The sequence below is a fragment of the Molossus molossus genome, unplaced genomic scaffold (genome assembly GCF_014108415.1).
Source record: "Molossus molossus isolate mMolMol1 unplaced genomic scaffold, mMolMol1.p scaffold_m16_p_10, whole genome shotgun sequence".
Lineage (NCBI taxonomy): Eukaryota > Metazoa > Chordata > Mammalia > Chiroptera > Molossidae > Molossus > Molossus molossus.
This window is the reverse complement of record NW_023425345.1, coordinates 79,960,517-79,973,271: the sequence shown is the minus strand read 5'-3', so window position 1 is coordinate 79,973,271 and position 12,755 is coordinate 79,960,517. Positions and strand designations below refer to the sequence as shown.

General features: G+C 39.2%; 1 protein-coding gene across 2 annotated transcripts in view; it reads right to left on the bottom strand.

Moving 5' to 3' along the window:
• TMTC2 (transmembrane O-mannosyltransferase targeting cadherins 2) overlaps positions 1-12,755 on the bottom strand; it is a 413,338-nt gene that overhangs the window by 66,303 nt on the left and 334,280 nt on the right. The gene's annotated exons all lie outside the window — the stretch shown is intronic.

Genomic DNA, 12,755 nt, shown 5'->3' with positions numbered 1-12,755 from the left:
TATGCAGAATCGTTTTACTTCCACTGATACCTCCTAACTAATCTGCATACTTCTGCCCTTGACTTTATAGGACATTCTCAGCACAACAGTCAGAGTGATCCTGTTCAAATGGAAGATCCAGTCATTTGACGGTGGATTCAGGGAAAGTGCTAATTATTACACTGGACCACACAGTCTGATATGATGAGCTCATGGTTCCTTCCCCCATGTCCCCACCTCATCTCCAGTGTCCCCTACTAATCTCCCTTCGGTTACACAGTCAATCCATTGGCCTCCTGTTGTTTGTTTAACACATAGGAGGAACAAAGACTCCTACTTCAGTCTTTTTCTGGAATGCTCTTTCCCAAAATAACACAATGGTTCATTCTCTTATTTCCAGGCACATTGTGGAGATATAATAAATATATGTTCAATGAGAGGACTGAATTAACCAATCATATCCCTATGTGGCAACTTATTTCATCTTAAAAAGCAAGTTAGAATCCAGCCAGCATAGGTCACCAGGCACCTGTTCATACCTCTCACCTTGGGTGATCTGAGGCAAGGCTGCAGGAATGTGCTGGGTACTGCACACTGCCCAAGGGTGCCGTCCACAGTGGAGTCTCTGTGAACTATGAGTGTCACCTCCTAGTTTTGAGCAGCATGGCAACCCTGGTTTGAGACCTCTGACCCTCCGTTGGTATACAGTAAGTAACCCAGGCACCAATCATACCTTCAAAGATATCTTAATTCTGAAACAGTTCAAACTATGCAATTTGGGTAAAATCTATTATATTTCATTGTGCTAGGAATAAATTCAATGTCTGGGGAAAGAAGAAGAAACTATAGCTTAATACACCCAATTCAAGAAGTGGATATTGTGCCTAGTATACACAAGATATGGCGATACTTGCAGTTGGGGGTACAAAGATAAATGAAATATTTATCTTTGAAAGAGTTCCATTCTCATAGAGGGAAAAGGAGATTATGGACAAAGCGTAACCACAAAATGGATATACATTTGAAAATGGAAGTACAAGGTTTCACAGGCTAAGTGAATCATATGTGGAGGAAGGTGAACTTTGGTTTTGTTCAACTTATAATTAAAGTTGAATATGCAAAGAGGAAAGGGCACAGGTGAATTTTCACAAAGTGGCTATGGTCCCATAACTAGCAGCCAGATCATGAAGAATATTACCGGCGTCCAGAAGAAATCATCCATACCTGAGGACCTTCCGAAGACTCAGATCATTGGAGCAGGGAAAAGGCCACAGTAGAAGTATTGGGGCTGACTGGCCTTGGTGACATCTAATGGTTACAGGATGGGTGGGTAAAGTGGAATGAGGCAAAGCCTTCGTAAGTTTCTATTAGGGGAGGTGAAGAGTGCATTCCTGATAAGACAGAGTGGGTGAATGCAATGGTCAGGGTTTATACACTAGCTGTCCAAAGGAGATGCTGCTAAAGAAAGGCTGGTTATTTGTTAACAGATGCTGATTATGCCTGGGAGAACTGAAAATACGAAGAAGAATCTTCTTGTTTGCTTCTCTGAAGACAGACTTGCTGAGCGTCTCTTGAATTTTAGGAATGCTCTCATTCTTTAAAACCAATCTCTCTCCCCATCCATTACTTTTGTTTTGTGTTTTTGTTCTTGGCAGCCTGACTTAAGAAAAGCTGTGGTTTACTGACCCAATGTATTAGGCATGCCGTAGTTACTGGCCAAGAAAGAATTATACTGGGTGAACAAGGAAAGGTCACCCCGGAGATCAATCTAGACCCCTCACTTTGAGGCTGGAAGGCTGTGGATCTGTCCCTAAATGAACATGAGACCAAGAATTCACCCTGAATTGGACACATGACATGAAAGGACATAATGCAAAGGAGATTAGAGGAATAGCAGTCCAGGGCTCCGTGCTCAACTGGAAAGGAGGTCAGGAAGGATTGCATTGCTTAATTTAATTTATTTCTCCCCTGGCTCTTTTCAAAAGGGGTATGAGATACCAGAAAACCAGAGGGATTTATAAAGACTGTAAGATGGGGAATGGGAAGTAGAGGGGTGCAAGGAGAAGATGGGAGACTGGGGAGAAATTGAAAAGATAAGAGAGAGAGAAGGAATGGGGGACAGAACAAGGAGGGGGAAAGCAACACAGTCCCTTTACAGTGGTAAGTAACAGACAGATTCAGTAGGGATCAAGTATGCTCCATCAGGGAAGAGAAATCCATGCTAGGCTTCAAACAACTGGAGTTTTATCACCTAAGGGAAACACACAAAGGAAAAGAAATAACGAGATGAGGGGTAGAACCTAATCAAAGACACAGAGGTGAGTAGCTTCATTTTGAGGATACTGTGCATTCTTAGAGGGGGAGTTGTAAGGAAAGAGAAGAGGTAGGCAGAAGAACTCACACAGGTGCTAAAATCACTGAAGAAAGGAGTGTAACTCTGAGACTTCATTATGGTGGGAGGGTGGTAACGAGAATAGAGAGGTGGCTCAAAGAGCTTATATCCTCTTTCTAAGAGAGCTCAGTCTTCACACAGTGCTCCCAGGACATCGCCATTGCCTTTTTGGAGGCACTGCTTTATAGATGTGTCCACTAAGGCACAGAAGAGTGAATAGCAGGACACACAAACTTGGGGAACAACTGCTTTAATGAAGAATGCAAATAAGAATCTCAAGTGCATCCAATAGCTAGATCGAAACAGTCTCTCTCTCTCTTCCCTTTCCTAGTCCCTCACTCTTTCCTCCCCAACTCATCTCTCTCTATTCCTATTTATTTGTTATTTATAATCCTCATTCTTCTTGCCAGTAATTATTCTTGTTCTCTCTCATCTTCTGTCTGTCTGTTGATGGGTAAAGAGTCCCCTGTATTTTTATTCCTAGGTTTTTATTCTGTCTCCTCTTCCCTAATTTCTGTCCCTCGTTTATATATCTTGCTCAAAATTTTTTCTATATGATTAATCCCAAGGATGTTAATAGTTTCTATTACCAGTTTAAATAATACGTGGCCACTGTCCAAATCCATTGCACTCTCTACCCCTAATCCAAAACTTAATTCAGCTCTTACCATCTTGCTTTTGTGGCAACTTGAGTCCTATACAAAGACAGATTCAAGAGAGTATTTGTGAATTGTTGCTATGAATGTTTGTGCCTCTTCCTTCTCCTCTACATGGGTTGAAATCTTAAGCCCCAAGTCTATGGTATCTGGTGGTGGGGTCTTTGAGAGGTGCTTAGGTCATGAAGGTGAAGCCTTCATGAATAGCATTACTGACCTTCCAGAAGAGACCCCAGAAAGCTTCCCGCCCATTCAACCACCTGAGAAGAGACAGACGGCAGCTGTCAATGAAGAATCAGGTCTCACCAAACACTGAGCCTGCCAGCGCTATGACCTTGGACTTCCAGTCTCCAGAACTGTGAGGAATAAACTTCTGTTGTTCATAAGTCACCCTGTTGGTGGCATTGTATTAGAGCAGCCTGAAAGGACGGAGTACTCAACTCCACCTTTTCTTAGCAAAGCTTGATCAAGTTATAAATAACTGAAAACAAAGTGGATTCTATCCCATGCAAAATATGGTAGCAGCAATGAGACCAGAAGAGAGGAAATGTAACAAAGTCCTCATCCTTGATTGGCCACCTTCTCTGTGGGAGGCAGAGTGGTCAGTGCTGGAGCCCCTGGAGCTAGGCCACTCTGGTTATTTCCAAGATTCTCTGGTTTTGAGACCCAGGTTCCTCATTATTGAAACAGGGACAACCTGTTAGTGTAGGTACACCACGCAGGGTGAGGTCTGGAGACTTGCCTCCGGCTTTTCGCTCTGTACTTCCCTGCTGTGAGCTCCTTCCCTCCATCTGACCCTCTCTGGCTCTCTCCCTGCCCTGGAGACTGCCCTTCCTCCCTGGGGCCTTCAAGCACAGCCTTCAAGGACAGCTCCATGGTTTCTCCACCAGCAGTCCTCCAAAATCTGAGCATTCTGGGTCTGTCACCACTGGGGACCCACCAGGCTCCTATTGAGTAACAGCCGATTTTTGCAGGCTCAAGGCGAACTGCAAACATATCATGGGCCCTTGCCCTGACAACTCGCTAGGGCTAGGGTCTTCAATATGTCACACTCTTGATTCTTTAAATCTTGCATCTGTAAAATAGTGATAATACTCTTTCCGCACAGGGTTAGATGACTGAAGTGACAAAATACACACAGAAGCACCCAGCACTGGGTCAGAAACGTAGCAGCTGTGCACTGAGATTCAATAGTAGCACCCGTGTTAAAGAGCACAGATGTGCCCAGTGCACACCAAGTATTTTTTTATGTAAATTCTAGGAACTCTGGAGTCAAGGTCATTCCATATTAATTGAATGCATTTAATCATTCTCATATAGTGAAGCATCTTATAACCCTTATATATACAATAATAATCATATTCACTTTTTGAAGAGGTACAATAAAAGTTGGTGGGTGCTATAGTCTGAATGCTTGTGTCCTCTGTATATGTTGGAATCCTAACTCCCAAGGTGATAGTTTTAGGAAGTGGGACCTTGGGAGAGCTCTGCCCTCACAAATGGGATCAGTGTCCCCATAAAAGAGGCCACAGAGAGATCCTTCACTCCTCCCACCATGCAGGCCTCCAAGGAGAAGTCTGGACCCAGAAGAGGACTGTCACCTGATCTTGCTGGGACCTTGACCTCAGACCTCCAGCCTCCAGAACTGTGAGAAAGAAATTTCTGTTGTTTATAAGACACCTTGTTTGTGGTGTTTTGCTATAGTAGGCTGAAGGAACTGAGACAGTGGGACAAAACTGACGTCATCTCAGAATCTCCAAACCATGGCGTTATCAGCATCTTACATATGAGAAAATGTGAGCTCTGAGAGTTTAAGTCACTTGCTTAAAGTCACGCAGCTAACAAGGAGCCATTTGTACAACTATGATGCAGACCACCTGACTGCTATCACCACGAGTCAGTTTTGATTATTATCTTTTTAATTAATTATTTATTTTTTAAGTACAGATGTCCCTCCTTTGTGCCCCATGGACACCCTCCTCCCCGCTTTTGTCTCCCCACCTCCCACCTTCCACACACTGTTGTCTGGACGAGTCAGCTGACTTTTAAATGTAGTTTATGGGAGATGCTAATAAGCCTCAAAGTACACATTATTTAGGTATTACACACTGACATACTATAAGTAAGGGTTTTAGTTTTACTGTGAAAATTTAAATTTTATATAAGGTACATTTATATATATATATATATATATATATATATATATATATATACATATATATTTTTTTTTTATCCTCACCCGAGGACATTTTTCCACTTTTTGTTCAGGTAGAGTGGGAGGGAGAGAGAGGAACAGAGAGAGAGAGAGAAACATCGATGTGAAAGGGACACATCGAGTGGCTGCCACCCGCACAACCGACCAGGGCCGGGGACAAACTGCAACCGAGGTACGCGCCCTTAGCGGGAACCGAACCCGGGTCTCTCAGGACCGCAGGCCGACGCTCTAACCGCTGAGCCAAACCGGCCAGGGCTAAGGTACATTTATATTTTTAATTAGTATTTTATATAAGTTCTTGACAAAGGTTATTGAAAGGAACTTTTAAAAGGTCAATATGTAGTGGATGCAAAATGATAAATATTACATGTATACACAATTCTTACAAATTCTCCTTTCTCAGATGAAAACTTAAGTAGAACCAAGAATGGAATGGTTATCATGAATACATGAATTCTAAAGGTTTCTCTGTCTCACTTTCAGGTCCTTTATGTCTTCAGAATAAAGAGGAAAAAGATAGCAGATGGCTAAAGGTTGCCTCATCATCTGATGAACTTTGGACTTAAATGAATTGTCCATATTTTATAAGATAAACAGGAATAGTCTCCTGCCTCTGAATGCCCTGAATGATAATACCGAGTGAATAATTCCCAACTTACAGCGTATTTGATACATATTATATTACCTCACAGCACAGCGTACAAGGATACAAATAAAATCAGTTCATCTCACATGTTGACACAAGAGACAATGACAACACAGTGTAGCCGTCAGGGGTGCCTTGGCTCAAGCTGGCACTGAAACCCTTACTCACTTACAGCTTGCAGACTTCACTTTCCTCATCTGTAAAATGGATACAGGTGACTTCCCTACTTGGCTTTTGTGGGAGTAAATGAGATGCTACATGTGAATTTCTCAGTCCACCAAAGTACTCAGTAAATGTTTATACTATTACTATATTTGATGAATTCATCATGGAAATATGGTATATAATAGAGAATTCAGGTAAGATGCTTTTCTCTACTTTTTTATTCTTTTCTCATTTAATGTTTATGTCTTAAATTTTCCATGTTGAATTCCGTTCAATAAATTTTAGATAATTATCTAGTTACTGTAATAATTTCCCTATCTTTCCTACACACTAACAATAAATTAAAATACTCATTCTTTTGCATTTTATTAAAGCACACATTTCTTAAGTTATGCATTCATTAAATAAAATGTAAAATAAAAAAAATTGGCTACAAAAGTCCAGAAAGCTAAAACATCTATTCTTAACACTGTTTATTTGTTTTGCTTTGCTTTTTTTAATGACTCATTTATGTTGTAGAATTTAACCATTCTTCATTTACAATAACATAGGCAGTGTTCTCATTATAGGTTCTTTATAAACTTAACTTAGGATGTATAATAGTTCATCAAATGGGAATAACCTTTATTTAATCATTTCCCATTTTCAGGCATTTAGATGCTTTCCTATTTTTGCCTCCAATAAATAGAAATACTGCGTTCCAATTTCTACCTTTGTTGATAATCTTAAACATTAAAAAAGCTTCTATTTTTACCCTGGCCAGTTTGGCTCGGTGGTTGGAGTGTTGGCCTGAGGACCAGAGAGTCCCAGGTTTGGTTCCTGCTAGGGGCATGTACCAAAAAAAAAAAAAAAAAAAAAGCTTCTATTTTCTTAAGATATATCATCCAAAAAATAAATACTGAGACTAAACTAGAGCAGCTTAAGGGAATTCATTATTTTAATTTAAATTTCTTTGATTTCACATAAAATTGTATGTTTACCTATCTTTTAAAGCCCGTTATAGTTTCTCTTTGGGGAATTATTATGTCCACATCCCTTGGTCTTTGAATTCTATTTATTTTCCTTGTAGTTTTAGAGTTTCTCATATCTTAAGTACACTGGGCTTTTGCTTTCATGGAAATTACTCCTTATCACTTTACTATTTGTCCTTTAACTATATTCCTTTTTAAAATACATTAATCCTTTATTTTTTGCTTGTAAGCTTAGAGAAACCTTTCCTTGTTTCTTCCCATTTTACTCATGGGAAAGTTTTAATTTCAAAAGCCTTTGGAAAGTATCTCACGTAAAACACACACAGCTATAAACATCAAGTAATATTAAATTATTAGACGTATTGTAGTAACAGGGAATTTTAAAATAAAAAAATCATAGGTAAGAAATAAAATAGTATGGAATGACATTTAAAAATACTACTCAAGCCCTGGCCGGTTTGGCTCAGCGGTTAGAGCGTCGGCCTGCGGTCCCGAGAGACCCGGGTTCGGTTCCCGCTAAGGGCACGTACCTCGGTTGCAGTTTGTCCTCGGCCCTGGTTGGTCGTGCGGGTGGTAGCCACTCGATGTGTCCCTTTCACATCGATGTTTCTCTCTCTCTTCCTCTCTCCCCCTCCCACTCTACCTGAACAAAAAGTGGAAAAATAAAAATAAAAAAATACTACTCAATTCTAATCATATATCTGGGAACTGACCGGGCTGTTCTTGGGACACTAAACACTGATATGTTTTGGTCTTAAGTAGTAAATATCATTGCAATCTCAATGTAATTTTGCAAACATGTACCAAAAATGTATTTTAATTTTTAATCAAGGAAATAACATTATTTAGTTCATTACTTAATTTAAATAATTGCTCTGGCACTTTCAGAAGTGATTAAAAATGAAATGCTACAATACAACCAATCTCAGTTCATCATTGTTTTCTAACTAGTTTTAATTATGAATAATAAAAATAACCACAGGCCTCTCACTAATTCAACCCACATGTCAAGCTTCTTTTTGTGTTCACTGATGAAAAATCAAACACATTTTTAACACTTTTCTCCAGTACTGATTTTAAAAATAAAATTTAATAGTCTATAAACCATCCTGGAGAAAAACAGACTAGTACAATATTAACAGGAGATTTTGGACTTAAAAGTTTAAAGAGCTGGACTTTTCAAGTTTTTCTCCAACTACATATATTGAAATTTTCTGATTCAGAAAGTCACTTGAAAATTCTGAGCTTCCAACCCTGGCCAGTTTGGCTCAGTGGTTACAGAGTTGGCCTGCAGAAGAAAGAGTTGCAGGTTCGATTCCAGTCAAGGGCACGCACCTCGGTTGCGGTTCAATCCCCAGCCTTGGTCAGGGTTGTGCGGGAGGCAATTAGTCGATGAGTCTGTCTCATATCAATGTTTCTCCCTCTCTCTCTCCTCCCACTTTATCTGATAATCAATGGGAAAATATCCTTTGGTGAGGATTTGAAGAATAAAAATTCCGAGCTTCCAATATCTCAGACAAATGTAGTTGGGATTCATTCCTACCTCACAGGAGTTAGAAGATCAAGAAAAACTGGGTAAGATGGTAAAGTGTATGATAAATGTAGCAAGGCATTCTCGGGATTCTAAAATTGACAGCAGAGCCAAATAATAATAATCCAGATAATTATAGCTTTCAAAATTTCTCTACTTCTCTGCGGGCCCAAGAGAAAGAATGATAGAATATCCTCAGGCCTCCTCCCTTTGCAAGTGCTTGAATTCCCTCTAGTGTCCTTATAAACCAAAACTGGAAAATCTTCAGTAAGCACTCATCCATAACCTGACAGCTCTCATAATTTGGATGTTACCCCTTCTATGAAGCCAGAATGCACTTCTCATAGCTCCTAGTTACTGTCCGAGTTCTGTCCTTGAACTATTCCCCAGACACAGGCTATGCCTTTGCCTCAAGCATTTTCTGTTCCTTAATGTTCTCCATTGCTCCCCTCATTCCTATGCGATTGTCTGGCGAGCTCCTACTCATCGCTGCAATATAGCTTACATGTTCATCAGGCAGAGCTCTCCTGTGCCCCAGCCACCCGGGTCAAGGCACCATAACTATACTGGGTCTCCTTTTAAAAACTAACTGCAATTGTTAGCAAATCATTATGTTCATAATGTGTGCCTCCCTCGCCAGTCTGCAATCTCCACTGGAACCTGTCTTGTTCCTTGCCATGTCCCTACACGGAGCATAGTGCTTGATACTGAGCTGGAGAAAGAGGTTCAGGATTCATCACTATATCGCTGAACCCTTGGAAATGAGCATCACCCAGAGAGAGTATTAATATGAAGAAAATTAGGCTAAAATCTTTACTCAACAACACATGGATAAGAGGAAGATGAGAAAAGAAAAAAAAAACAAAACAAAAAACAGACAGAGTCTACATAAAAGAGCACCTCTCAGGCATAATCACAATCTGTCCCGTTTCAGCTTTTGATGCTTTTGCCCTTAATATTTCATGAATTCCCATTTTTATGGATTTATACATAGTAGGTACCTGATAACAAATGTCTACTGGTTTAAGTTGTTTCAATCAACATCAAATTTACTGCTACGCACATACAGAAAACATGTGTAACATCTTTCCATGTCTTGACTTTCACTCTTTTGACAGAAGCTTCCTGTTGGAACCACAGGGAAAATCCGTGGAAAACCCCTAGAATTACAGGCCCACAGGAGACAGCAAAGAACCAAATCCTCACCTTTGACATTTATGAACTCAATTCCACAGAGACTTCACATGGTTTGTTTCATATGGACACTGGAATACACTGTCAAGCACATCAAGTCAACATGATACTATTCACCAATACCCTTGTTTGAAACCTATTTTCTACCCATTTCTTAAGTTTTTGATGAAAGATTAATGAGAAATTGAGTATATTTTAGAAACAACATAAAATCTGAGCACTGGAGAACATTCTGGAAGCCCACATCAACCCTTTCACTTTACAAATGAGGATTCTTAATCCCGGAGACTACAGGGACCACAGTGCCAGATATTTAACAAATTTATTGAACCGATTTTATAGACTTTCCTAGGTTTCTTTCTTGCAAGCAACCTCAAGAATAAAAGGCAATCTGCAATGCAATCCTTTCCCCCAGACATAAAACAACTGGATTTGAAATACAAGTAACTGACAGTGCTTTTAGATACTGCCTCCTAATAGCCACCACAGCCAATATAATTCCTCTCATTCTCTGTCCAGTCTCAACCGTATGCTATTTTCCAAGTCACTTATATCATCGATAAGCAAATAAAAATCACATACAATCACCCAGGACAGTGAATTTCCAATAGAACATAACTCACCCACTGTGCATTTTCATTGGCATGTGAAAAGGCATTTTTAAAAGACTCAGAACAACATGCATATGTCATTTAAACATTTATTCTTAAGCTGAAGATGTGTTATTATTCATTCAATCCATGGGTATAAATATTCTAAGAATATCTATCAACAGTAAATTGGAAAGAAGAATTGATATGTGAATCACAGTATGTACCTTCTTGGGCAAGAAGTAATACAAATTCTAACAAAATAAACTCTCAGTCAATTCTGGAACATATATCCAATTCTAAAGTAGAGAGTACTCCTGAGGTCAATTGACACTGCACATTTCCAAGTACAGCAATGCACTTGATATCGATGGTGCACGATGGAAAACAGGGCTTCCCTGTTTCTATTTATCTTAGAACTTTCTAAAGAAGGTAAATGTGTGATTTCAATATAAATGTTTACATTGCCACAATCATTCCCTAGTCCAAGCCACCATCGTTTTTTGCCTAAAACACATCAACCAAGCTCCCTTTGCTCTACTCTGACCTTTCTCTAGTCCTGTCTTCTCTACGTGGTCCCTTCCACTGCTCTTAGATTAACAACATGCCAACCCCTTAGCGTGGTCTACAAAGCCCCTGGGCTCCACCTCTAGTTCCTCCGCAGTGTCTGTCCTCCCACTTTCCCACCTGGTTCCATAGACTCCTACGCGCCTCGGCCTTCTTTCTCTGCTGTGAAAGTCAGCTTGGTCTTGCCTGTGACCTTGAACTCACTGTTTCTTCTGACATTTTTTTTTTTTTACCTGGCTCTTTAAATAGCTGATTTAAGCTTAAAGATTTTGAATATTATTTCTTCGAAGATGCTTCACCTGACTAATTGGCTTCAGCAAGTACCAGACTTCTCACCTCATCACCTTCCAAAGATGACAACATGCTGTTTATTTCCTACATAAGCCTACTCACTTTCTGAAAACAGAACAGTGCCTTGCACCTTTTAGATATGTCTTATCCATGTTAAAATTAATAAAAATCCTCCCCTAAGAATTTCAAGCTAAACCATGACTTACATGAATTTGATATTCTAAAGCTGCAGAGAAGTCCTACTAATCAAAAATATTTACCTACTTACCCACTCATTTGTCTATCTACCAATGTGGTGAGATGAAATGGGAAACTAGCGATAATGGTTATCAAGAAATCCAAAACTGAGTTACAACTAACGGGGGCGTGTCAGCTTCATTTTTCTAGGCTTCTATTTGTATACAAAACAGATTACGTTAGATCATTTTAAAAGGACTTCCCAGTTCTAAATTTTAGTCTTTTGAGAGACAAATACCCTGAATTAAATGTGCATTTTTAATTATGTAAGCATAGTGAGACAGACATTTCAGTCACTCAGGTATGGGCTTCCTGTCTATTTGTAGATTATTTTGCCATAACTTTTCCTTTTGATGCCTCATCTTGAGTCCTTTCCATTTCCTACCTCAGAATGGGAGGAACAAATATTGAAAGTATTATACAATTATACTAAATTGTGTAGTCATCCCTCCCTCAATAAATATACTTCTAATAATGTATGTATGCCAAAATTTTTAAATAATCCAGGGGTACTAAGAAGAATCCGTTTTTAGCACATGCACTTACAGAACATGTGTTACCACTGTTTTCCAAATAACATATACAATAATGAATTTGTTGCACTTTCTGTTAAAACTATATCCAAAAATCTCCCACCCCTGAAAAAAAAATCAGGAGTTCGATGTAATAAAATTAATAATAATATTATAATTATTATTATTAATAATAAACAAAAAGATAGAAGTGGGTAAAGACAGACCAGCCAGACTAAAAGAAGACCAAGAGGATTAATTCTTTAATACAACAATGATTTTTTTTTCCATTTTCAATTCAAATGAAGCAACAATAAAGTTTAAAGGAATTTGTTGCAAAGAAACCCAAAGCATGTAATAAAATTATGAGAAACAAACTTAGAAGGCGCAGTAAGTAGAATTTGTTTGAGGCAAAGGAAATGCAGTCAGCAAGATAAGAAAGAATAAATCCTATTTCATAGATGCAGTGAAGGAGGGCCTGCAGCACTCAGACAAAACAATCGTGGGACTGCTTTAATGCCCAGCAGGGCTGCCCAAAATAGTATGCATGAGAAAATCCTAAATTAAAATACTTCATAGAAGAAAACCTGTAATAATAAATTCTGTTGCAACCTTAAATTAGTTGGCTGCTATCTTAACATGGCAATAAAACTGCTTTGTGAAACCAAAGTGGTTCGGCAGTAGGCCGTGTGAAATCGCACGCATGCTGTGTTACGCTGGAAAGATAAAGCATCGCAAACTTAGGTTATAAACATAGCCTCACAATGTAAATAAACAAGAGGACCTGTGGTTGGTTAAGAGTATCCTCC